The sequence below is a fragment of the Copidosoma floridanum genome, unplaced genomic scaffold, assembly GCF_036245765.1.
Source record: "Copidosoma floridanum isolate Cflo_tuat_1 unplaced genomic scaffold, Cflo_Japanese_pri ptg000009l, whole genome shotgun sequence".
In the NCBI taxonomy this organism is placed as follows: domain Eukaryota; kingdom Metazoa; phylum Arthropoda; class Insecta; order Hymenoptera; family Encyrtidae; genus Copidosoma; species Copidosoma floridanum.
In genome coordinates this window covers 2,022,187-2,048,167 of record NW_028321886.1, presented here as the reverse complement: position 1 = coordinate 2,048,167, position 25,981 = coordinate 2,022,187, and the positions used below count along the sequence as shown (strand labels likewise).

At 38.5% G+C, this 25,981-nt stretch overlaps 1 protein-coding gene across 1 annotated transcript in view; it reads left to right on the top strand.

Annotated features, from left to right (window-relative positions):
• Window positions 1-3,602: 3,602 nt before the first annotated feature.
• Window positions 3,603-25,981, top strand: part of LOC106643598 (PTB domain-containing adapter protein ced-6) — a 31,404-nt gene continuing 9,025 nt past the window's right edge. Inside the window, exon 1 of the mRNA XM_014358791.2 lies at window positions 3,603-4,623. The gene's annotated coding sequence lies outside the window, so the exon portion shown is untranslated. The remainder of the gene's footprint in view (window positions 4,624-25,981) is intronic.

The window sequence follows — 25,981 nt, the reverse complement described above, 5'->3', positions numbered from 1 at the left end:
TTTTGTGTACTTACGTATTTTCTACACCTTTTTCGTTGTTGTTTCTGTCAAACTTTTGGAAGTGTTTTCTATATAATCTCGGGTAAATAGCTATTTTAAAAAATCTTTCGTTTACTTTTTTCCAACTGTTTCCATTTATCATATATCCAAAGCTATTGAAATATATAAGTAGTTGACCGAAACACTTAGTACAGCTGCACAAAGTTTTACCAGCAAAAACCGTTTTTGCTCAGTATTCACGAAAATTTTAAGTTGGTTACAATTAAAAGTAAAATAAAATAATCTTCCATTCACGAGAACGAATTTTTTGTCCATTTTAGTGAAAAGTCTATGTTTCCCTACAGCGTCAGTAAAGTTAATAGTTGATCGATTTTTGTAATTGTGGGTTGAAAACTTGATGCCGTTGCTAAAAATTTCACAAATGCTAAATGCTACCATTTATTGTCATTTTCAAGAACATACATTCACTATAATTCAATATTTTTATTTCCAGATTTATCGTCTCCGAAGAGAACAACGACATATCTTGCCTATGTGTTTCAGCAAATATTTACATAAGGCAGTATTTTGCTGTTGTACTAGATGTGTGTACACACATGCTGTCACGGATTCAATGTATTTCGACTCGAAAAAATTCTGTACTACTTATCATTTGTGATAAATTAAATTTTAATTCCTTTTATCGATCCAACCCGCTTACAATTTACCTTTGGTTAGTAAGTCTTTTTGTTTCTTCAAACCCAATAAATACGATAAAAAAAATTTTCTTATGATTAAAAAAATATAATATGATATTCCATAATAATTAATATAATTGTGTACGTATTTAACATACTTAAAAGGATAATTGTAAAATGAAATTGAAAATAAAAAGATACACATTTGTAATCAATTACTTCGCACGTGCTCCATCATTTAAATAATAAAATTAATTTGTCGACCTCTCTCGATCGACGAAGCATTGTTTCGACGGAAAAATTGTTAGCAACAACCAGCACAATAGTATAGCCTCGATTTCAGTCAAGGACGCAAAAGAAAATCTCCTTGTGGGCACCAGATACGTATTATTATCGCGACCACGAGAAATGTACAAATTATCATTCCCAAACAATCTAATAGTGTATAGGTATACAATTCTTTGATCAAAATCGTTACACTACTTTCACAAACACGTTATATTTAGCTCAGGTTAGGCTTTCAGGTTATTTCATAATTAAGTATCAAAATTTATAGCGAAAATTAAAAAAAAAAAAAAAAAAAAAAAATTAATGTGCCGCTTTAATTTTATAGTGCAATTTTTTGAAACAAAATTAAATAAACACAAATAATTTTAAAAAAGTGAGTAGAGATACTAAATTCATTTGTACCCTGTTGTTGCTTTTGTCTTCAATATTGCTGATAACATTGTACATTTTACTATGATTCACTAAAAAAAAAAAAAAAAAAAAAAAAAAAATGTTTAACCTGAACTGGCATTAAAAAAACCAGTTTTTCCGTTAATCATCGTATTAAAATGACTTGGTGATAAAACAAAATATTTGAATAACGATAAAGCTAGGAAACCTGAAATTTGCATAATAGACAAATAAAAAAGTTAACCGTAGATTACTGAAACTCGAACCATTAAAGTGGATATAAAATTAATCAGGAAAACCCCTCAAACTATTCATTTTTTGATAACTAACGTAAGTATAAGGGTATCCGTATACAACCAATTTTTTAAAATTCTGGTCTTTTATGTATCTTTGTTCAATCAGAAATAATTCAGTTTTACTTCAAAATCAACTTTAATTTTCTTAGCATTCACAGATTTTCGTTAAAATTTTGAGATAAAATAAAGTAACTGCAGTCTAGTTCTAGTGCTTGTAGCTAAAAGCATACGTGCAGTAAATTCGTGTAATTAATTTAAACTCTGCACAAGCAGAAAATCATTAAAAAATGTAATTTTACTTTAGCAGCTTTTGCGTACAACTATTGCACTTAAAGATCTATGTATGCATAGCAAAAAAGATTAATTTGCTCGATTAAGTATAGCAGTCTCGGGTCACATCACCGCCTGCAGTGAAAGTGGTGCGTATGTGTACGTGCACACACGTCAAAGGATATATTATTAAATGTATGTCAATTGGCCGCCGTGATATGAGAGGCAAGCAGTTAATAGAGAGCAATGCAAGTGAGAGCGTCACATGTGAAATTGTTACAGAGGAGAAAGAGCTCACCCACATCATCCATTTTAACTTATTTAATTTTTTTGTTCAAAGGTTCAACAGTGACTGCATTGTATTGTTTTTAAATAAAAAAATAAAAAAAAAGAAGAAAAAGTAAAGCTACAACTTGAAAATAGTCGGTGATATTAGTCGTAAATTTTAGGTATGTCCTCCTTCTCGTCGCAAAACAACAGCGAACGTGTTTTTTGCAGAAAAATGAAAAATTATTGTTACGGCTTGCATCGTTTATACCTATATGCCAGAGACAATGGTATAGTGAGACGAGCGATTGCAGGCTGCTAATGACTAACTGGAAGCGTCACGAGACGAAACGAGAATAATGGGTGTGCGGCGCACAATAAACAAAGAGTAACAATGAATTAGTAAGGAAGTGAAAGAAAAGTAAGGGTATACTTGATAACTTTATATACATGTAAGCTGTGAATTCACATCCACTACGCAGGCAAAATGACAATGTGGTTGTTGTCTAACAGATAATAATATAATAACAGAACTTGCTTTTTCCTGTTTTTCATTTACCTCGTGTACAGGCTTTGCTTCAATTCTTTGGTTGTAAAATTGACCGCCGATTAACGAAAAATTTTCCGTTTTATTTAAGCCTAGATTTTACTCAAAGAGTCAACTCACTCTCCCACATACCCGTAAACATTTTTTATGAAATATGTAATAAGTACATACAATTAATGGGCTTTTCGAATTTCAATGCAGTATATAAAGGTATATGCACTAGTACCCCCACCTGATAATAATTGAATTTTTGTTTCTACCATTTTTTAATTTATTTATTGTCTCGTCTTGGTATAATATATACCATACACGTTGCATTGTTCTTTTCTTAAAATCCCTTAAAATAGACGAAATTTCACGCACAAAAAGTAAAAAAATCCTTTTTAATTGTAAAAGGCTGTGAATAATGATGAAGGGAGGTGTATCGTAATTAAAGTGTTGTATGTAATGAGGGATCATCCGAAGTTGACGTTTGTTCGACACCGACATTTTATATGTCTCGGGTTTTAAACGTAGAGCAGCTTTTCGTACCCAATAGTATCGAAAGATCAGGACGCATATAAAGACCCCTGCTGTAACGGCAAAGGAACCCGATCGCCCGATATTACCTCGGATTTTGCTTGAAAAGAGCTCGAAGAAAAGAAAAAGATTTTTTCGCAAATTATGCATATATAGCGCGGATGCCGCGTTGCGGAGCATCCGGGGGCCCCCCTCGCGGCTCGACAGTGCAGGTCCCTGTAGTATAAGCCCGTGCGCGCGATTCTCGGACGAAGCCGATCCGAACCGAGCGCACACCGATGGTAATACACCCACACGCGCACAAAAAGAGAGAGACTCTCGACGGCGAGCCAAAGGCGGCCCGAGGAAGCGATCGCCGAGCAGTCGAGACGCGGAGCGGCACCCGTATACAGTGTACCACCCACCGTGTGTCGCGATCGTGCGTGTACATCCGCGCTCTGGGACTTGAAAACTAAAAAAAAGAGGCGCTTTTGCGGTCGGGCATCGGGGCTTGAAGTGTACTTATCTCGATATCGCGTCCCGACCGGACGAAAAAAAAAAAAAAAAAAAAAAAAAAAGGGGGAGCAACCGATCGGGGCCAGACGGCGGCGGAAAATCGGCTCTAGTGCCCCCCGTCAGATATCGTGCGAATTTCTCGTCCTTCGGCCCCAACGGCGTACACAAGTACAACCGGGAAAATCGAAAAAAAAAGAAAAAAAAAATTAAGAGAACAGAGGGCAATACGAAAAGAGAAAAGCGCAGTCGAGTGCATATTATATACATACATACATACATAGGTGAGAGTGCACAGCTGCACACACACACACACACACACAGACACACACAGACACGTATACCTGTATACACACGCAACATATAAGCTCCTTATAGAGTGCCAGCCTGTGTCCCCGAGTATTTGATTTTCTCTCGGATTTTCTCTTGGACGCCAAAGTGCTCGGACACACCTCGTACGTATACTTATATGCACTTGCGCCTCCGCTGTTGTAAAAGCAACCAACGAAATCCATAAACCGGTGTGACTCTCTCGATATACACACCGATCTCTACTCTCTCTCTCTCTCTCTCTCATCCCGATATATATATACACAACGCCTGGCAGAAAGAGACGCGGACTTGGGTACCCGGACTTTCTATCCCGAGAGCTATTTTACACTCACCTAGTGTACGCGGAGGACGCATTTTATCCCACATACATATATATAAATATATATACACTCGGGGCGCGAGTTTATCTGTGTGTGTGTGCGTGCGTGTATCCACATATCATCGGGTGCTCTGGTGAGAGACAGGAGAGCCAAGGGTCGCAGTGTATGTGCACCATCGACAGGGACCATCGGCCCCCACATCGAGCTCTTGGCGTCAGAGATCGGTAAGTCCGGATATCTCCGTATGTATAACTCTGGGTATCCAATCATTTTTTCTTTCTTCAAAATCTCCCGTCTCTCGTGCGCACAAAAATACATTGTGTACGCGGGGCTCTCTCTCTCTCTCTCTCGACCTGGCTCTGTATACGAGTACTTTCAAATACACGTACATTTTTGCTGCCGACTTACTGGCACACCGTTTAATGCATCAGGTAGGTAGAAAGTTAGCTCGTGGATCTATACAGTGTACGCAAGCGGATCGCCAGCCAAGAGCCGTACATAAACGTATACATGTTGTAGATGGTACGGTATATATACGAGGCAGGTGTGTATGTATATATGTATATGTACGTATGAAGGAGCGTTTGGGCGAATACAGAGCGGCTGCGCTATTTCGATCGCCAAACCAAAACGAACGGGCGTTTCTATTTTGCGCGTCATCTCTACTGTGCACGTTCTTTAGCAAGGAAAACGCGACTCTGACGATGTCACGTATACGTAACATACCGATTTATCGGAGTTTTGAGTGTGTCACGTTACCGATCTTTCTACATGTGTATACAATGTTTGACAGAGGGGAGATAACGATCGGTACGTCAACGCGATCGAGTTCTTTTGGTAGGCGTGGAGCGTCGAGTCTTGGATGTTTACGTACCGATCGTCTCGTCAACATTGCAACGTCGAAGGCTTAAATTTCGATAAATACATATTATACGTATACATGCACTCGGTGAATAAACAGTGATACCGGCGTGGTCGGTCAGTGTTTTCTAAACAGGCTATAATATAAAAACCTTTCACCGTTGCAGATGGCCCGATGTGGAGGGAAAAAAAAGGAGACAAGCCGTGGGAGTGAAATAGAAGCGAGAAATCGGTAGCGCGCGTCAAATTATTCAAAGCGCTTCTCGGAATACCGACGCGAGAGAATGAAGTTTCGCGCTCGAAGACTGCATGTAATTACTTGCTTCTCCGACGAAGCGGAAAATTTTTTAAGGAAAAGCCATCGCGGCGTGTTTGGTGCCGGTGCCGATCTTTCGGTTACATTGCCGATTTTTGGGCCCAAGCTTGTGCAAAACGTACGCGTATTATAACCGTGGACCATCACCTTCTGTGAGTTTGACCAACGCGATCGTTTGCAGTCTAGTGCGGCGAGTAACTCTTGTTTAGACGCAATAGACATCAATAGTAAAAATACAGTCATTAAAACGGCAGACGCGAAAATCGGCGACTCGCGTGCGGTGTAGCGGTAAATCGGTATATATTTCCATCACCCCCGCGTGTCAAGGATAATTCAATGCACTCGAAGAAATAAAGGGAGAGAAAGGACGGAGAACAATCGATTCTAGTAGTGTACGGCACAATGTGGCATAAAAATAATAGTTTTCGTCGGATAAGTCCTGCTTCGCTGGTCCCTCGGCCCGCAAAATAACTCCGGAGCGATGGTGCTTATGTGGCGAATCTTATTTTTCCTACCGAGGGCACACCATCCTCTTAAAAACGCCCAAGGTATAGGAATAAAAAAGTTTTTCAAGAACTACATGCTCTTGGCTGATTTTACTCGCTAATTTACTTCACAAATGTCCTGATGTTATTTTCCAGTTATTTGTTGACAAAATATCGTAACAGGGAAACTAAATTGAGTGGCAAATTTTTTTTTTATCAGCATCGATTTGTTAGGAAAAGATTTTTTGAAATGGAAAAATGCATTTGCATGAATAACTCAAGGTCGACTTGGGAAATTTGTACGGTTACTCGTACGATTTATTTGCGAACAACGTCGTGACTTTTAGCGCACGAAAAAGGGGGGAATGCCTCGTTGTGGCGAATTCGAATGTACCAACAACGACAAGACCTGTCAACAGTTTTGAGTTCTGGTTACTTTGGTGGTTCTTGACTCCCAGCAAATCATTCGAAAAAAACCGCGTTTTCAGTATCGAAGGACCTATATAGAAACGTAGACGAGGTAACAAATGTTTTGCTTTTATTCTCTTTGACTTTAAAGTTTTTCTTTCAGTATACTTCTCTTCTTGCAAATGTTTCAAAGTTATTTACATCCGTTGACGAATGACCACAGGCACAAGAGCTAAACGCGGAGATGTTTTTCATAAATATCAAATCAGCGCACCTTCAACTAAATTAAATTTTATGGTTGCAATTCGATGCACGTGTACCATCTCTTTCGTCGTATTGAAAGATTAGTTAACAAACCATTAGATTACGGTACCACAATTAAAGTTTAATAATTACACATTTCCCATTTACGGGCATGAAAATCCAACAAACAATGCTAACAATTAATTTAACGGCGTACGATAAACTTTGTGCTTTTGCACATAATGATTCGGCTAATTATCTTCTATGAAGCTTTATCTGTTTATCGCGAGGAAAATTTCCGACGCTAGAAAATTTTCTCAATCATCGTCGAAATAATTGAGTGTATGCATGATGATTACAACCGACGGCGGCGGCGACGACGACGACGACGACAGCAAGTAATTAAATTACGCAATCAGTTGGATTTTTCCATAAACCAAATCTCCGTTGATTATGAGATCTATTGTTCCAATCGACTTATGTTACTCTTACATTGTGATGATCAAAGCAAAGAAAAATAATATTACTATCGTTATAAAAGAAAAAAAAAAGTCTAGCTCGAAAAATAATGCACTTTTGAAAATTTTAAACTGATGTTGCAACGACACTTGTTCGTAAAATCTTTAATGTAACATTTTTTTACACTTTTCCGTACATTACAGTACAATAATCATCCGTAATAAGTAAAAGTTTTTTTTATTTAAAAAAAAAATAAAATAAAATAACGTGCTTTGGTAAAAAAAAAAAAAAAAAAAAAAAAAAATACCAGAGTCATTGCATCCGTGCATAATTGTCAAAGATTCTCTGCTCGATGATTTATAAAAAGCGATTCCCTCGAGAAAAAAATCACCAGACTCTCCAGTCAATAAAATTAAACATTGAACAAGCGCCACACTGAAACACGACGCGGATACACCGACAGCGCTGATACTGGAGGCGAAAAATTTTCCCCATCGTATACGGCCGGACCAATGCGCGTCCACCATTATCGGCGCGCGATAACGAAAAAGGGAAAATAAAACAACAACAACAAAGAAAATATGAGAGAAAGGGAGGCGAGGAAGCGTCGGACTGGCGCCGGAATTCTCGTGGGGTTAGCGGCGCTTATCCGAGTTGGGAAAAAAAAAAAAAAAAAAAAAAAAAAAAAACGGCGCTCAATTTCCAGATGCCGCTCGTCGCATTGGCCGACCGATGCGTTCGCGCAAAAACCCACATCGCCCCGTTATTCTGTCGCAATGTGATCGTACGAGTCGTTCACTGATCTGTTGCGCCACTGAAGCACTCCGTATCGCTCATTTACGTGTGATGGGCGCGTTTATACGGATGATAAATTCTTGCGGACAACAATTATTCGATTGACAAGACTGACTTGATCTCGGTTCGCGTCGAATTTTCACCAATTTCGTGGATTCAAACTATTTTCTTTCGATTTTTAATTCATTGCAAATGGAAAGACATTTTTTTTTTTTCTGGTAAATTTAATTGATATTTTGATGAGGTCAACAGAGCGTATACATTGTAGCTTTATAATACGTGAAGGGTCCCTAAAGCATTTTAAATCTCAAAAATATTTCAACGACTCGATAAAGGTCGCACAGGTCACGTAATAATTTATGAAAAACTGTTCGTTTCGCCATTTTGTTTTATACATTCAAAAAACGTTGGGGCTCATTTTAATGTGATTTAAAAAATTTATAAGAAAACATTACGTGGAATTTTCGAGTCATTTTGCATAAGTAATCAATCCAAGCCCATACATTTTCTTTCATAGAGTTGTTTCAGTATACTTCGTTATTATTTAACAAAGACTTTCCTCATGATTTATTGGTACAAAAAGCACCTTGTTCTCTTGAACGATCAAGACATCATCCATCCAAATTTCCATCATAAAGAGTAAAAACAACAACAACAACAAAAAAAAATACACAATATTATTAAATGAGAAAAAGAACAAGCTATTGATACACAAAAGTTGTTGGGGGGAGGGGGGGAAAAAAAAGAAAAAAATGATTGACGGACGCGCGTTTCCTATACCCATGTCGTATATCATTACGGGATGAAAACTCGCGATTAGAAAACGATAACCGCTCGGAAGCAAAAGAGTTCTCCGTTCGAAATTGAAGGTATCTTTCGCGGCAAACGAGCATCCGGAATATACAAAACACCTCATAGGTACCAAGCACACAATACATCATCTCCGCTGATTGGGAATACCGAGAAAACCACCAAACGTCGAAATGAGCCACAACTATATGCTGTATCTATGAGTATAGATCAACAGGATGGAACTTTCTCCGATAGAACAGCAGCGGATACACTTGGGCGAGTGTATATTATATATATATGCTTGGCGTGAAATTTTATAGAAAGCGAAACAGGCCCACGAACTGACTGGCGTCTCAGCTCGACTAAATAACGGCACGGGAAGGGTACACGTACACACACACACACATGCATTCGTGTACGTGGCGCGAGACGGGCCCAAAGCGTGTTATCTCTCCAGGCTGGGGCCCCGCGAAAACGAGATAGCCGTTCCGAGATGGAAATTATCGAAGAATCTCGATACTCGGCTGCAGCAGTAGAAATCGGCTGGACGTGGAACGACCTTAATTACACCCAAGTTCGTTATACGGCTGGTGAAAAACTTTCATTGAGTAACATATGGGGTTGTGGTGGGCGGTTCTTAAGACCAATTCCGATCAACGGTGATTTTCATCGCTTGAAAAAAAAACCGACCGGGTGAAGTTGAACTTAAAGTCATCTTGATTCGAACTTTTTGTTAAAAAAATTCATTTGCGCGCACAAGGTTGACATTACCCTTGTGCAAATCAAAGGCTCGCGTGTATACAATAATTACATGGGCAGCCGTTTCGACATCCAGAAGTCAGGGGGTTCCGCATCGAGAGAAAGTGCTGGATGTTTTCTCGTTGACCGCATCCTCTTCCTCTATCAAGAGAAAACATTGTCGTGCGGTTACTTGTTACCACGCGGGCCTCCGACAAAGGAAAAAGTTTGACTACATTTTTCGTCCGACAATCCTCCTTCCGGAACATTTTACTCACCACGCCGTATCCTGTTGCTTATCTGCATGATAATTGAGCTTGTTGCCGGTGCATCGTATACTTGCTTATCTTTCCACTGCTGGTGTACTGCAATATTTACGCACATAACTCTTCCGTTCGAGTCGCGTTATCATTGCGTATATAAATAAATGGGCCTATCACCGAGCACCGAGATTTTTCTTCGCGTATAGTCCCGAGAAAACCGCAGAGTCACGTGTTCGGTATGGATATATGCCCGAGTATACGTCAGACGCGGCAAGTTTTTCATTTTTTGACGCGTGCATCTTGGAAAACACGCATACTGCTTGTGTGTACATGGTAAGAAAAAAAAAAAAAAAAAAAAAAAAAAAAAAGAAAATCTTGTTTGGGTTTATGACACGGGTGCATTACGAAATCCCGTTTGCCGCGGGTTTTGTTTTGAAAACGCGTACTTTGTTATTTATTACGTACAACCGCGGACCTCGCCGCGTTGCTGATACTCCTCGTGGCACGTCAATTTATTTTGCCGTTTCGATAAATAACGATTCAATGCTACACGGAGTCGACGTCGCGATTAAACTACGAGCTTTTAATTGTTCAATGACGCACGGGTGTGGATTAATCTGAAAAAAGAAAAACAGGCATGCGCTTCAATGTCAAATTACGAACATAACAGTTTGGATGTACAATACTCCTTTTTTTTTTTTTTTTTTTCAAGAATTTGTTTATCGTGGCGTGTGCGTGGCCTCATCGAATGAAACGGTTTCGTCGGGGCTATTGCAAAACAAAAATATGTTTATTATGGTGACCGATGAGATACATTTTTAATACATATGATAAACTTATTCTGTGGAAAATTAGCAAACATTGATGAACAAAAACAAAAAGACATTCTGGAATTATAAAAACCTTGGGGTGAAGCCATTTGCGACATATCCGATTCAACAGAAAGGTAAAACCAGTTATTACGAGAGTTGAAAAAAAAAAAAAAAAAAAAAAAAAAAAAAAAAAAAAAAAATTAAAACCGAGCTCCCAACGATGCCAAGCTGTTGTACCTATTAGCGAAAGGTCAATGTTGCCAGCAGCAGCTGGTCAGCTGATTTATGTATTTACACGCCGTTGGCGCTTTGCTTTGGAAGTCCGGCTGTTGCTTCCTCCGTTTTAAAATTCACTGTTATTCCGATGCACGAGATAAATTTTTTTTTACCATTATTTTTACGTAGATCGCTGTTTTGATATTTAAGAGCAGAAGGGGGTAACATAACAATTTACGTTCGTGTTAGTCCACTAAAAATTTAACAAATCGATGCCACAACGTTTAAAAGTCTTTCGACACAAAATATTACATTCCAAAAATTATAAACAAAACTTTGGACCATAATTATTTTCGATGCTACGTTTTTTCATCGTACAATTCAGGGATGTTATGTTTTTCTCTGGAAAGCGTAAAATTTGTTTTATCCATCCAAGAAAATATTGAGCCCCCCCCCCTTTTTTTTTTTAAATTACCAAGAAAAAAAAAAAAAATCACGCTTAGCAGTAAAGTACTGTAGCACGTGACAAGGCACAATTTTGATGAGAGCACAAACAGTGATGGAGTCGTGCTTAGATATATAATATACCGTTACGGCAATCTCGGAGCAAGTACAGTTAAGCTGACGCATGTTATACAGCGTTTCGGTAAACCATCGAAACCTCGACGATGATTCACGAGTTGGTTTTGTGGCAAAAGTCGGAGCAGAGCTATACGTTTACATAAATGAACAAACGGACGTGCTTATCGTATTATTTTTCAGCCATTGTTTGATCGTTTCAATAAACAACGATCATTCCCTTATACCTGTTTGTTTTCATCGATTTGAACGCACGAATGGATGTAAAAATTCAACCTTCCAGTTTTATCTTTCAGCAATGTATATTATTGCTCATTAGACGAGCAAAAAATTGTTTCATTGTTTTCGAGATACAGTTAGAGTAGCTCGCGTTGAATAAAAGTGTGTGACGTGTCGAAAGAAAGGAAGAAAGGAGGGGAGAAAGAGTTCATTGCAACAAGTAAAAGTTGACCCACATTTTGCACAAAGAAGAAAGGAGTAGCAGCTAAACGATCCGATGGTGTGTCTAGGCAGATGGAGGTTTACCGTATAACGTTCCAAAAGCAGTAAAGCATCGAAAACGGAAGTGGAGAAATCGCGGAGTGTTCCTCGAATTGTCGAGAATTTTGTCTTTAAACAAATACGAGTTGAAGATAAAAACTGTGATCGCGTGCAGTTGCCGCGACATGCTATCGGAAAAACCTTCCGTTAGGTGTCCCGGAAATGGACGAAAAAATTTTATCGAGGCACACCTTTGGGATGTATATTATCGATGCTCTCGTTTCCAATCGGAGTGGATTTTGGTGAAATTTCGAGGGAAATTTCAAGTTACGAAATTAAAAGAGTCGTCGTAACTTGCGACAAGCCTTTTTTAGCTCAGAATTGTCTTGCAGAATGATACCGAAAATATATAGATTTCCAGAAGCTGATTTAAAACAATACTTGTTGAGTTACCGTCGAAACTTTTTTGAAATAAAGGTTGCAATACGATGATGAGCATTAAACTACGTCATGAAAAATTTTTTGCTCAAGTAATAGTTTAATTGTAGATTATGCTTAGTATTTTTGTTTCCACGTAAGTAAAGAAGGCTTTTATCAGCAACAAACGGACAATTAAATGTTGTGATAACATTAGGTAAATGTTTTCTTTGAACATGTTCGTGATAAATTAAATCTTAAGATTATTGCAAATAATGACATCGAACGATCGGTATTTAGTGTCTCTCTTTGGTAATACAATTTATGTATGCGTTACGAAACTGAATCCAAACACACACACATACCCAACTGACAGTAATGGGTAAGTTTGACAAATAAAAAATCCATCTCGAACGAATCAATTGAACGATTTAGTTGAAATGTTCCGACGTGTAGACGTCATTATACACGATGGAGATGAAACTCGTGGGAAAAAAGGAAGCCGCTAATATCCAATGAATATTCTGTCTCTCGCAATCACCAAATCGCAGCTTCGTCAAACGCGGAATCCGGAACGGCGTTGGTGTAAATATTGTACAAGGCAAAAAGCGAACAACGAAATTCCAGAGACCATCACGAAACGGCTCATATAGATTTATGTAAAAGGGGTATATATACATATATGTATTCATACATACATGCATACACGTGTAAATGGCCGGAGGAGAGGGGAATTTTCACCTTGAATACACATCACGTTACGCAATGATGTAAACGCTTCCACATACAGATAACGTGTATATACATATGCACCATGTGCACCTACACCTAAATAGTATATATTATATTATAAAGCGAGAGTCATAGGCTAATGATCGGGTTCCAAGCGGTGCCTACCGGCTGGCTTTGAGGCTTCCCGAGAGCAACTATAGCTGCAATTTTCGTCGAGGAGTTTTAGCGAAACACACGATTACTTTTGATAGCTTTGACATTCGCGCGAATACGTGTTTGTACCGTGTATACGTGATTTAAATTCTCTCACAGGATGTTTTGTTTTATCGTTGTTTGATTCCATTGACTCGTCCTAGGTATTTGTGATGAAAAAAATTTTATTTGGTTTTGTTTTTTTGTTACTCCTCTTAAAAATAAAAAAAAACAAAACTGAATAGACATAATTCTAGTGGGCCTTTTATGTTTAATATTATGCTCAAAGCCGTTCGGATGACTGTAATTTCAATTTTATTTCGTGGCTTGAAAATTATTGTTTGGTTAAAATTAATTTGAGGTTGATTGTATGTACAAGGGATCAGAATTTTTCATAAAAGAGACTATACATATATTACGTGACCCACAAAATTAATGCCTTATTTATTTCACAGCCGCAGGCTGTTATCTATACTTGAGTAAGCAAAGCGTAGAGCGACAGGTGATGCTGAATTACACATTAAAGCGTGACATAAATAAAATGGCCCATCAAAGAAAAGGAAATAACGCAATAGAGAGGTATTACATTCCATCAGGGGTTATCAGTTCCATTAGAAAATATATCACGCGCAGCTCCGGTCTAAGTTTAGCCGAAGGAAAACGTACGTCCCAGTATAGTCCCACTGTACTCGGACAATGATCCACTTTAACCGAGTCCAAATGACTGAATTTCCATTAAATTACTACGTGTATTATCTCGTTTATTCGTACAATCCCTTATCGGGAAACCAAATTAATACGAAATTGCAGCCTCAAATCTTCCAAGTGTAATAATAATAGGTATACAAATGTAACAAGTGTTACTTATACAACTGCGAGTAAGTTCACAAACTAAATGTTCCTGTGTATACGAACAGCTAGTTCACATTAGCGGTGGAAAAACAACTATTTGTAGCATGGCTTCGAGAGAAAAAACAGCTAATTTAGATGCAAATTAGAGAAGCAGCTCATTCGGAGAATCGTTGTTTATTTTTTAAATTTTGAATCATCAGTTTCTACCGCTCAAGTGCGAATCGGCTATTCTTTCCACTTCAACAAAAATTTTCAATGGCCAAGTATTCCGGTATACCTGGTCACGTGTACGTGTCGTTGGCGCATTGGTTTTTAAAAAATTTTCGTCAAAACTACAAATAATCGTCACCCATCGTACGAGCACGTCCGAAAACGCTCGGGAGAGCGGAAATTTTCCATTGGCCAATACATGTGCTTCCAAAAATGGCATCGGAGCAACCTCAAGCTCGCCCGTTACCTTTATTAGAAACGCGACACTTGTGTATAAGTAGTGTATAGTAAAGGTCGCGCGGCAGTCCGTACAACAGAACGCGACGCGACACGCAGCGTCCATCCACGGCGCTTCTCTCGGAACAGGAATGCCATCATCGGTCCGCGAGAAAAAAAAAAAAAAAAAAAAAAAACTCGATTCACATTTCCACATCGCGAGAGCGCGCGCGCCTGTTCGTGTCCGTGATTCATTGGTATCGGTTCTAGAACTAGTCGTCGCGTACTACAAGAGGATTTTTTCACTTTAGTCGGGAAAAAATGCATTAGGAAACACACGAATGATCGGGAAATACGAAAATTATTTTGTATTGCCAGATCGAGACATCGAAACCGATGACCGATTTAAAACCACACCTACAAGCGAAGAAGCAGCTAGCTGGGGCCGTTTTTTTTTTTTTTTTTTCGTTTTCTTGGCGGTAGCAGTACACTTTAATGTAATTAAATTTAATTATTATTTACGAGCAAAAAAGATAATTGAAAGACACAAAAATATGTAAACACGTAACTATTAAACGTACGTTTTAAGTACTTTTATTTTGTACAGCTTGATAATTTCGTTCGATCGAATAAAATGGCATGTTCGACAAAATCATCGAGTTAGCTGTTTCCTTTACCAATACGGCCTTTGCGAAGCTACAATGGTATCGGCATTTTTCCAAGGTATAAAAAATACAAGCGCAGATAAAATCGACTCATTATAGAGTTGTCACGGTCGGATTGCACTTGTATCTCTTGTAGCTCTGCGAAATTCTTCGGTCGTACCTATAAGCCTCGTCCATACGAGTATCGCAAGATGAATTATCAATGGCCCCTACATCATACGCATATACACGTATGTATTCCGCAATAACCGAGTCGTCTAGCTCTTGTGCAATTACACGTATACATCTCGCGTGCATACGAATGGCCGCATAGTTGCATATTAAAATACACGCGCGAGATGATAAGCCTTACTGAGTATATACCTATACATACCTCGTTATACCGGCTGGCTACTCGGTGAGGAATAAGTGTTATGCACTTATACTTATATCAAGCTATAGGAGCACCAAGTAACAACCCCTATATTTCTATATACTATATGGACAATTTGTGGGCATACACTTGCAAAGTCTAGCCATTGGATGTCAAAAAAGGTACATTAGCCATTTGGCTATAAAAACTACGTCCTCACTGTACAGGTATGTATATTATTTTAACATTGAGAGAGGAAAAAAAATTATCAATGTAAGTGTGGTATAGCACTATCAATTGGTGACACTTATTGTTCAGATAGGTCATTTTGTATTTAGAGCTTCTTTATTTGTTAAAAGTTGCGAGTACCAGAGTACAAGCCCAAAATATACATATATATATATAATTATCGTCTGGATCCGTCTCGCGTGTATAGCAATTGTATATATACAGGCCTTGTAATTAAAGATGCCACATGAGAATGACGTCAAATAAACAGGGTACGTGTAAAAATAACCATGAGTACATGTACGCGCATTGATCGTCCAACTAAGTATGAACTCTGTGTCAACGCGCCTTTTCTTATACGTTTTGCTCGTGTACAGCTCGAGTCGATTCTTTCTTTTGTTTAAACAACTCGACCCAATCGATGTCGCCTGCAATGATTATATCCCGCGTTGACGGTCGCGTGATGTGTAAGCACGTATATAATTATTATATGTTATATTTATTCATTTAAAGGTCTCCTTTATCCTCGCCTTTATCGCGTTGTTTTCGCATGCGCGCGGCAGCACACTATAATATCTTCTCCTTCCTCTCGATGCTTCTCTGCTTCCTGATCGTCTCGCTAACAATGCCACAGAGAGAAACTCCTCCATTTCCTCATTGACTGCCGATCGCTCATGGCAGGGGAATTAATTGCGCGGCTCGCGGGTACACATATATTATATATGTATTATATATATATATACCCACACACGCGCCTGTCTCGACTGCACGAGGGAACACACGCGATGAGTTCAATTGTGATGCGACTTGCGTAATCCGTCCCTCATGTGGTATGCGTATCGTGTACAACGTAACTTTTGTCCGCGCGCTAAGTTGCAGGAAAATTTTTTTTAATTTCCAACGTCGGATGCAACGGACGAAATCTGGATCCATTCGGATTTTCTCAAATGATAAGTTTAGAGCTTACGAAACATGAAAAAAAAAGAATAAAAACTTACTATACCTATATAGGTATAGGTATAAATGTATACTTGGTAACATATATACTTTTAGCTTCGATACTGAACGATTAGATGGACAAGTTCCCTTTATATGATATACCAAAGGACAAAAACGTTGTGCCATTAAACGAAAAATCATGTAGTTATACGGTTTGACAAAAATATTTCATTACAAGTACATGCACACGCGTTATACCCTTTGTCCACTCAATTTGATTAAACGCGAATATTGAGACAAATTGGTATCTTCGATTGGATTATACCGGTGCAAAGGCCATAACAACACAATAATCGCATTAACCGCGCAAACAAGTATTTCAACAAAGTCGAAGCTCATCGTCACCACCTTCATAAATGACAAAGTATCTCGTGTGGTAAATACATTTCCAATCCAAACTATCGTATTAGAAAAAAAAAAACTTGTAGAGTTGGTCTAAAGAGAAAAAAAAAAAAAAAAAAAAAAAACGTGTCTTTGTTTATTCATAAGTGTACGTATAATATGCTGTAAGCCATAATAAACAAGGATATACCGAACGAGAGTGAGTGTAGCAAGATTAATCGAGAGAAAGTAACGCGCACAGTTTTGATGAATAAAACTGCCATCTGAACTACTCCGCGTGAAATCCGTCCTTGGATCATTAAATGATTGGCTATTGTTTTCTTAATCGGGTGGCGATTCAGTGCGGGATGCATATGTGTGTACCACCCGCAGGTCAAAGGCTCGCGTGTGTGTATACTGATTGTTGTAACATCGTGTGTAATGTACGTACCCATACAGCTTGGCTCTCGCATTTCAATGAACAATATATTATATATACGTACAAGCGAGAGAGAGAGAGAGAGCGGCACATACATTCATCCAGTTGGGCGAGCAAGTGCAGGCGACTCTTTCGTAAGTAAAATCGTCGTAGTCGCAGCAGCGGGACAAAATCGGTCCCCTCTCATTGAAGCCACTTGTGGCCGGATCGTCTTCCTACTTACACTTTTGTGCTCGACGCGCAGTGCCTGCACGTATATATTATGCAGGAGTTTATCACATCATATTATATTTATACGAGCGGTGAATGTGCGAGAGCTATTTTTATACTTGTTCATCGGCTCTTTGATAAATACGAACTCCCCCGATTGACGCTATGCCGTGCTCTCTGTCACTTTTATTGTTTGCTCGACGTCTCATTGATACGATTTGGATTCGTTTTTTTTAACAACGTTTTACTCGAGTATTTTTAGCTCCGATTTCTCGCTCAGCGGTTACTCATATACGTGCATCATTGTAGAAGCGTTTATCAATCGTCTGTCCACGAATTGGTGATTTCTTTTTTTTTTTTTTACCACCCATCGAGAATTCACTCTGCGTTATACCAAATAGTTTGTACGATTTTTCAACAAGACGTCAAAGTATCACTTGAAACAATAACTATAGTTGTACCTATACCTGGTGATTTTATACAAGCATAAACAATGATGATGATGATGATGAAGTGGAACAGAAGAACCAAGATCGGTCATTAAGTTGCTGGAAAACCTCTGAACCGAGCGTAGATCATCATCATCATATATGTCATGTAATTTCAAAGAATCCTCAAAAGATCATTGATTTTTCAGTCAATCCTCAACTCGACGAAAGTCTTCACTCGTCCATATAATACACACTCACTTGCGTAACTCGCTCGCGTTGTACATACTGTTCTCACGGCGCGAGTAATTAGTATTATGTGGAGCACATACGTTTGTGCACGTACATAAATACAGTACACATATATGCATAATAAATATTATACTGCACAGTGAAATAAGTCGGTCGAATTTCTCACCGCTCGCGTGTATGCTCTTTAGCATTGTTCGCGCCATACATGTACACTCGCGTGTAGCCTCTTTTCGGTATACATCTTTAATTTCCTCTTTCGGGCGAAACAAAGGCCAAAGCACCACCTATATATACCAATGAATGCAAGTACGGCGAACTCTCGTTACGTAATAAGTAATAAGTGTACAGAGTCCCCGTGTATTACCACTTCGGTATAACAAGCGAAAATAAATAAAGCCATACGTACGAGTGTGACAATATATATAAATGTACATGGACATGTGTACGACAACTGCTGGGAATTTGGAATTTCCCAAGAATTTCTCGAGAGTATGGATTAAAGACTCTTTTGGAAGACGAAAAAATAAAAATGCATTTGTTGGAAAACTTTGGGGATAAAATCTCGATTCCCAAATGGCTGGTCGAGTCGCGCCGCGCACCTGTAACGACTGAACCGTCAATCAATGCCGATTTTCAATTTTCTTTACGCCCAAACGGATGAGCAAAATTGTATTCCACGCGTGAGCTGTTAGCCTCGTCGAGCCGTATTGTCATGTACTTAAATTTCCATTAATCGCTGCACGATATCCACGTATAGGTATTATCGATGAAACAACAATAGACGACGCTTTGAGATATAAAGAGGCATTTTGTGTAAAATTAAGCATGGCAAAGGATAACTTCCTCCCGTTTCACACTGTGTACTGGTTCTTCGAAACAGGTGGCAATTATTTTAAAATTATTATTAATTAATTATTAATACATAATAACTACAAATAAAAAAAAAATATAGCCGGTGGTAGACTTGCTCGTTCCATCGTCGCTTATTAAAAGATATCGAGCCAATTCTCGTTCACCTATACCTTGCCTGTAGGCGATTTGTATCCTCTTTGATGATCTATAATGATGCTATGCCAGTGCAACGTGTGAGTTCGTGTACGGATCGTATTGCACGCCAAGGATGTGGGTCGAGCACGCATTTATTCCCTCCGATCAAGACAATAATTGTATTAATCGCATCGTTGTGGGACAAAGTGATATTTTCGAGTTAACGTACGAAGGAGCCAGTTTGATTTTTATTAGCCGCGAGCATCGTCAATTTTCATGGGTATGCCAGTGGTCGGTTGTTTATCATATAGAGATGGAGAAAAAGGCGTAAAAGGATCAGTAAAGGTTTTTTTTCCCATTAATGATACTATAGGGCTTTTTTTTACACGTGAATATTTTTATAAAGGACGACTGGTGGATTTTAAGAGATGAGAGGTGTGTGTATACGAAGAGGTCGTCCGTATACTCTTCAAGCGAGTGGTTTTGAAAAACAAATGTGAAGTAAGATTCTAGGATGAGAAAGTCGCCGAAAAATACATATATAACTTGGTGGAGTTGATACTGAGAGGAAAAGTTTGGGGATTGGGAGTGAAATCCTGGGAAAGTGGAATGGATCGGATACTTTGAAGTATCGGTGCTTACGAGAGGCACTACTGGGGAAAGACAGTGGCGTTAGCAGCAGAGAGAAATTTCCAAATGGGGCTGTTATAGAATCAGATGATAGGTATAGTTCTGGATTGAGCGGGGCCATTGGAAAAACCAGTTGTAAAAATGGAAAGTATATGCAGAGTAGCAGCCGAGTCGACAAAACCCGGAGCTTCGGCACGGACGCTCCTTCTCGAAAAATTCATTGTCACGGGACTGACACCTCGTTAATCGCGGTACTGTTGCATGAAACCGATCGCGTGATAATTTGTATAGGTGATATTTTTCAACAGCGATCCGTGTAAACTAAAAAAAAAATTAAAATAATACAACATGGAGTTTCGTTCGTTCGTTCGTTCACCGATGAATAAAAATTACGGTCTACGAATATCTCACGGTATATATATTTATATTTACAGTGGCAGGTGCATGCGTGTGAATTGGAAACGGCTTTTAAGTCGCTCAACCAAATATATAATGTACGACAAAAGGAAATGATTGTCTCAACGAACAAGTGTGAGGTTGTTATTTCGAAGAACACATGAAATTTTTAGTTAAAGAATCAGCGTTTGGAAAAAAAAAACTGAAGACTTGTAGTCAGACATCAACAAGCTCGTAATCGATTTGACTCAAGTGCACACTCGGGGGTATCAATGGCTCTTCTCTCAAGTGCTAATATCTTTATCACGAATCAAAGATAGAAATCGTAAAGTTCACATTCAATAATCATGATCTCATTTTGTCAACATTTCTAAGCTACCAAGATACAATGTTGGTTCTAACGACACACTTACAGATACCAAAAATTACAGTCCTTTTTTTGATTCGACCCATTTGATAATGGTATTTGATCAGTCGGTAGTGCGAGGCTATAGAAACGCGATGAAGCAAACATGCGAATCCATCGACTGAAAAAACATCGATTAATGACGTAGCGCCGTAGTTGGTGAATAACCACGAGTATATATTCGCAAATAAAGGTACGGGTAATAGAATAGACAACATCAGACAAGAGAATAAAAAAAAAAAAAAAAATTGTTTTTCGGCGATAGAACAAGGTATATATATGTAACGAGAAGGTCAAACAGATCAGAGAGATAAAAAATAAAAAAAAAAAATAAAAAAAACAGCTGGCAAACAATTGACGTAGAGCTTGCTCAAACTCCGATTTCCAAAATGAACGTCAATGTAACGTATCATTTTTTTTTTCTTTTAGTATTTAATTTCCTTGCTGACGCACGCTGTTCTTGACAAAAAAAGTTATTGCACACGGTTCCGTCAAGCAAGTAAAGCTGGTCCGGGCGACAACATAAATATATTATACGGTCGACGCAACAACGCGATAAGGCAATGTGCCACTTTAGCGAGTTGTGCGAATGGGTCCGGGTGTCAAAAGGTAGGTATATGTATATATATATATATATATATATATATATATATATATATATATACCTCGTGCTCGACACCTCTCCAACACAGGCGATGGGAGAGAAAGAGAAATGCACTCTGGACGAGACGGATGCAAGAGTCCAATTTTTGCGGAGCAATTGAAGCCTTTGAGAGGTCCGTCCGTCTGCACGTCTCTGCTTCGCGACTCTCCCATTGTTCTGCGCGTCTATATCGTGGCAACGCGTATACTTAATACTGCATAGATATATATGTACATCAACGCCCGCGCGCTCAATCGTTATAAACGAGCCGAACACGCGCGTGGACCTAATTCCCTTTTGTTCCGCGTCATCTTTTCGTTTCCTTTGGCTTTGGGACTGCTCGAGGTAAGTATTACAGATGATCGAAACACATGTGCTTGGAACGCAAAGAATTCAAAAATATGCGTGTGTTGTCTCTAGAGACATATCTCTAATAATGATTTTTCGCGTATGTCGTGGTTTTTTTTTTGTTTTTTTTTTTTTAAATAATCGTTTGTGTAAATTGCTAGAAAATTTGTTTCCAAACTTTGGATACATCCAAATGATGATTTGAAGACACTTTTAATATCTATGTACTGAAAATTAATGGGTAATAACAAATGAACACCGATGATTTGAAAATATACACCTATATCGAATGAAGAAATTATTAGTAGTAAGTACTGATGAGTGTTGAATTGTATTGTTTGTATCCAGCAAAAAAGTGAAAAATCATGAGTATTCGTGCACTGTAAGAATTTCACGTACTTATGTATGTAATCCACACCAAGCGAAGGTTGCAGAGACGCATCTTTTCACTGATTCATCGTTTTGGAGTTTGAAGTATCATCGTGAGGATACAACAATTTTTCAATTAGATAAGGCACATCGTGTGTGTGCAATAATGTATAGCATACCCGCAGGATTATAAGTACAATCTTGGCTGATTCATAAACAAAGCCAACGGCACTGGCATTGAAAAAAGGATCGGCGAAAGCATGAATATTTATGAATGGGCGCACATATAAAATCTGTTCAACTATATCATTATTGGCTAATGCCGTAATGTTCATTTTAATATTCATGAATCCATATAATATATACACGGTGCACTTGCACCCGGCATTCTTACCTGATTGCTAGCGGTGATTACTGTACACCTAATTTTTCGCAACGGCGGCTTTTCCTTTTTTGCTAATAAGGTTCTGGACTGGAAAGAATCGTATGATTCGATAGTACAAAGTCGTCCTCGTGAACTCTGTAAAAATAATGATGCGTCGCAAAAGGGGCAAGTTGAGACAAGATTATGGACACATATTTGCATCACAAAAACTAAAATTTAAATGTATAGAGGCGAAGACGATTACTTGGATTCAAACACAAAATCTTGGTTTTTTTTTTTGTTTTTTTTTTTTCTTACGGCTCCTTGTGTCATACCGATGTCATCTCAATCTTCAAAACCTTGCGGATTGCAGCGCCTGGTTTCAAAAACCACTCCGATACCATCCCCACGCATTTGTGCTTTGCATAAGCGGTGCCCAGTAAGGATTTTGAGCGCGTAAATTATCGGCATCACGAGGTGCAACAGGTGGCAGGTGCGTGGCGTGCGCATATAATATACAGGAATCGTCGCAGCTGTGCAGTCTCTGGATACTGTACATTTTACATAGCCGCGTGTTGGGATGCGGTTACGACAGCAATTTTTTTTTTTTTTTTTTTTCTTCTCCCTTGGCGCATTGCAGCTGCGTGCGAAATCATTACAAGGACGTGCGGCTGTTCGTGTCAACAACCTCTTTTCGTTACTTTTTTTTTTTTTTTTTTTCTTTTGATTTATTTATTTATTTTTTTTTTTTGTTAGGGTGACGTTTTTGTGAAGATTTTCGCGACTAAAATAAAATTACACTTTTTACGATGCTGGTGCTGGTCACGGATTTACGGAGGCCAGCGCGCTGAGGCTATTGTTGCCGCAGTCTTCATCTCTTCCACGAGTTTATTAAGTATTCTGCTTTAAGTAGTTGGTATGCAGTGTTTTTTTTTTTTTTTCTCATGCATGGCCGATGCTGCTGGCGCGTAATAAACTTCTTTTTTTTTCTCTCTCTCTTTCTCTCTCATTACCTTTGTAATAAGATTTTGCGCTGTTGCGTTTCTATTTTTATTTTCCTCGCTCGACGAGAAAGTGCGTACGCGAATGGCATTGTACGCAACGATTGAAAAATTTTCACCGTAAAATGAAATGTATTTACTTGTTGCTAATCTCATAGTTATTTTTTTTTTATTCATAAATAAATTTTTGTACAACCCAATGACACATTGTTCTTGTTATGTTGTTTATTATAATTGTCATTGGCCAGATATCAATAACACTACACTATTTTAATCGATGAATCTGCATGGACAAATTTGCAAAGAGTTTTTACAAAAAAATGCTGCAGAATAACCAGCAGAAAAGTAATAACTCGATAAATGGGTTTTTCTGTACAAATAGAGCCAACACAAAAAACTTCCCGTAAAACCATAGAGCAAAGTAAAAAAAAAAAAAGAAAGAAAGAAAAGAAAAGTAATTTATTCCAAAAGCTCAACCAAAGCTTAATTCTACGCCGCTTTCGTGACGTATTTATGCAAATAATACTCGGATACAATGGTGTACCATCGGACTCGCGCATCGAGAGAAAGGCTGTGTATACCGGAGTATAAAGCACATAATATGTATATATACACCACAAACAGAGAAGTGGAGACAACGACCGGCCTCGTTGTGTGTGGCGTACTCTTGCAACGGAGGGACACGCGCGTGGGAGAAATAGGAAGTCGCGAATTAAGCCCTAAAATCTGCCTGCATGGGGTACATATTTACATTTTTTTTTTTTTTTTTTTTTTTTTTTTTTATTTCGCGAGCCTTGTTGCCACCGAGAGTGTCAGCCTCATTTCTTTTTGTTTGTTTATGTGCAGGTAAATCTCTGAAATTTTCAATAAAAAAAAAAAAAAAAAACAATTTGCAATGTTTGAGAATCAGAGGGCTTTATTATGTATATAACAATTTTTGTTTCAAATGAAAATTTCAAATATAACAGTAGCCAAGGATGATACCAATTGAGATGCCACTACCTCCGAGTGATGTGACAATATAATTTATTTAAAAAATTATATGACTAATCTTTGTGAAAACTATATAGAAAAAGCAACCGATAGCATAGCTTAGGATTTCCAAAATTTTCCCACCATACGACAGTTTCGGGTATCTTCACAAAAACAGCTTCAAAGTTTGGACGATAAAGTAAAAAGTATCAAAACATGGGTAAAAGCAACAGAGAAGTAAGTATGTGGTAATGAAGATAAGAAAAAAGTTAACCTCAAGTGATAAGGATATAAAAACATCTCGGAAAATTTGTCTTAAAAATATATCGCCAGTATAATATATCGCTTGTGTAGATACAAGCTGTCATCACAGTTATTTTGCCAGCAGTCATTTTGGTTGCTAGGAAATTTTTTATTCATCACTATTCGCAAAAGAATATTAGAAGAAATTTTTTTTTTTTTTTTCTGGCAAATAAGTTTTATAAATGTCAGTTATTACACCTTAATGTAAAGTATTCAACATCAAACATTTAATTATTTTTTCAATAATTTCAACTTTGTTTTCCCTGATTGTTTGTTTGGTTTTTTTTTTCAAAATTGTATTCAATGCTATTGCTCCGAGCCCAAGTGTCGTATCGTTTTGCAAAATCGTTTGGCCATCAAAAGTTGCGAGAAAAAACATTCACGCGCACGTGGTGACAAAGAGTCCGCGCAAAAACCCCTCGGCTCCACATCAATAATATTTACGCGAACGTTCGGCGTGGCGCGCTTATCTCCAGCAAAACATTTGGTTTCCAACGAAGAAAAGCCGAGGTGAAAAGCACATACACCAAAGCTGAGTCACACGTGACATTTATGGAGCGAGGAAGAAAATCCTGCGGAGAAAGCGAGCGAAGCCTTTTTTTCTTCATTTTTCCATCCTTATACCACAAATTATCCCGGGAATGACGAAGCGCTGAATAATCCACCGAACAGCCTTTGACGCGCCTCAAGGCTGACCACCCGCCGACCTCTCTCGGTCACAAAGGCATATATATATATATGTACACCTATTTCACGGCACAGCTGACTTTTTTTTTTCATCTCGCGCGTCCATCCACGTTGTACACTCGCATGCACGCAACGCGACACCAACGCACTTGATCTATATTCAACGCGTGGCTGATCCCTCGTAACAATGGAATTTCAAGCGTATAGGGGTATTATATATAGGTACACCGAAGGAACGCCACAGTATAGTGGTCTCCGACAAGTTTCTTCGTTGTAGGTGTTGAATTTTGTCCCTCGAATGCTGAGACTCGAGGGTACACGCACTTGTGTATACCGTGTACTATAATATGATTTCACTCAACAAATCGGTAGCTATTTTACCGGACAACCCCGTTATATATACACCTACACGTATACATGTTGCCGATCCGTGAATTATCACCTTCGCCGCGATAAGCGATAAGCGACGTTAGGTGGCTATTATTTGTAATACAAGACCAGTTGTTGGAAATTGCA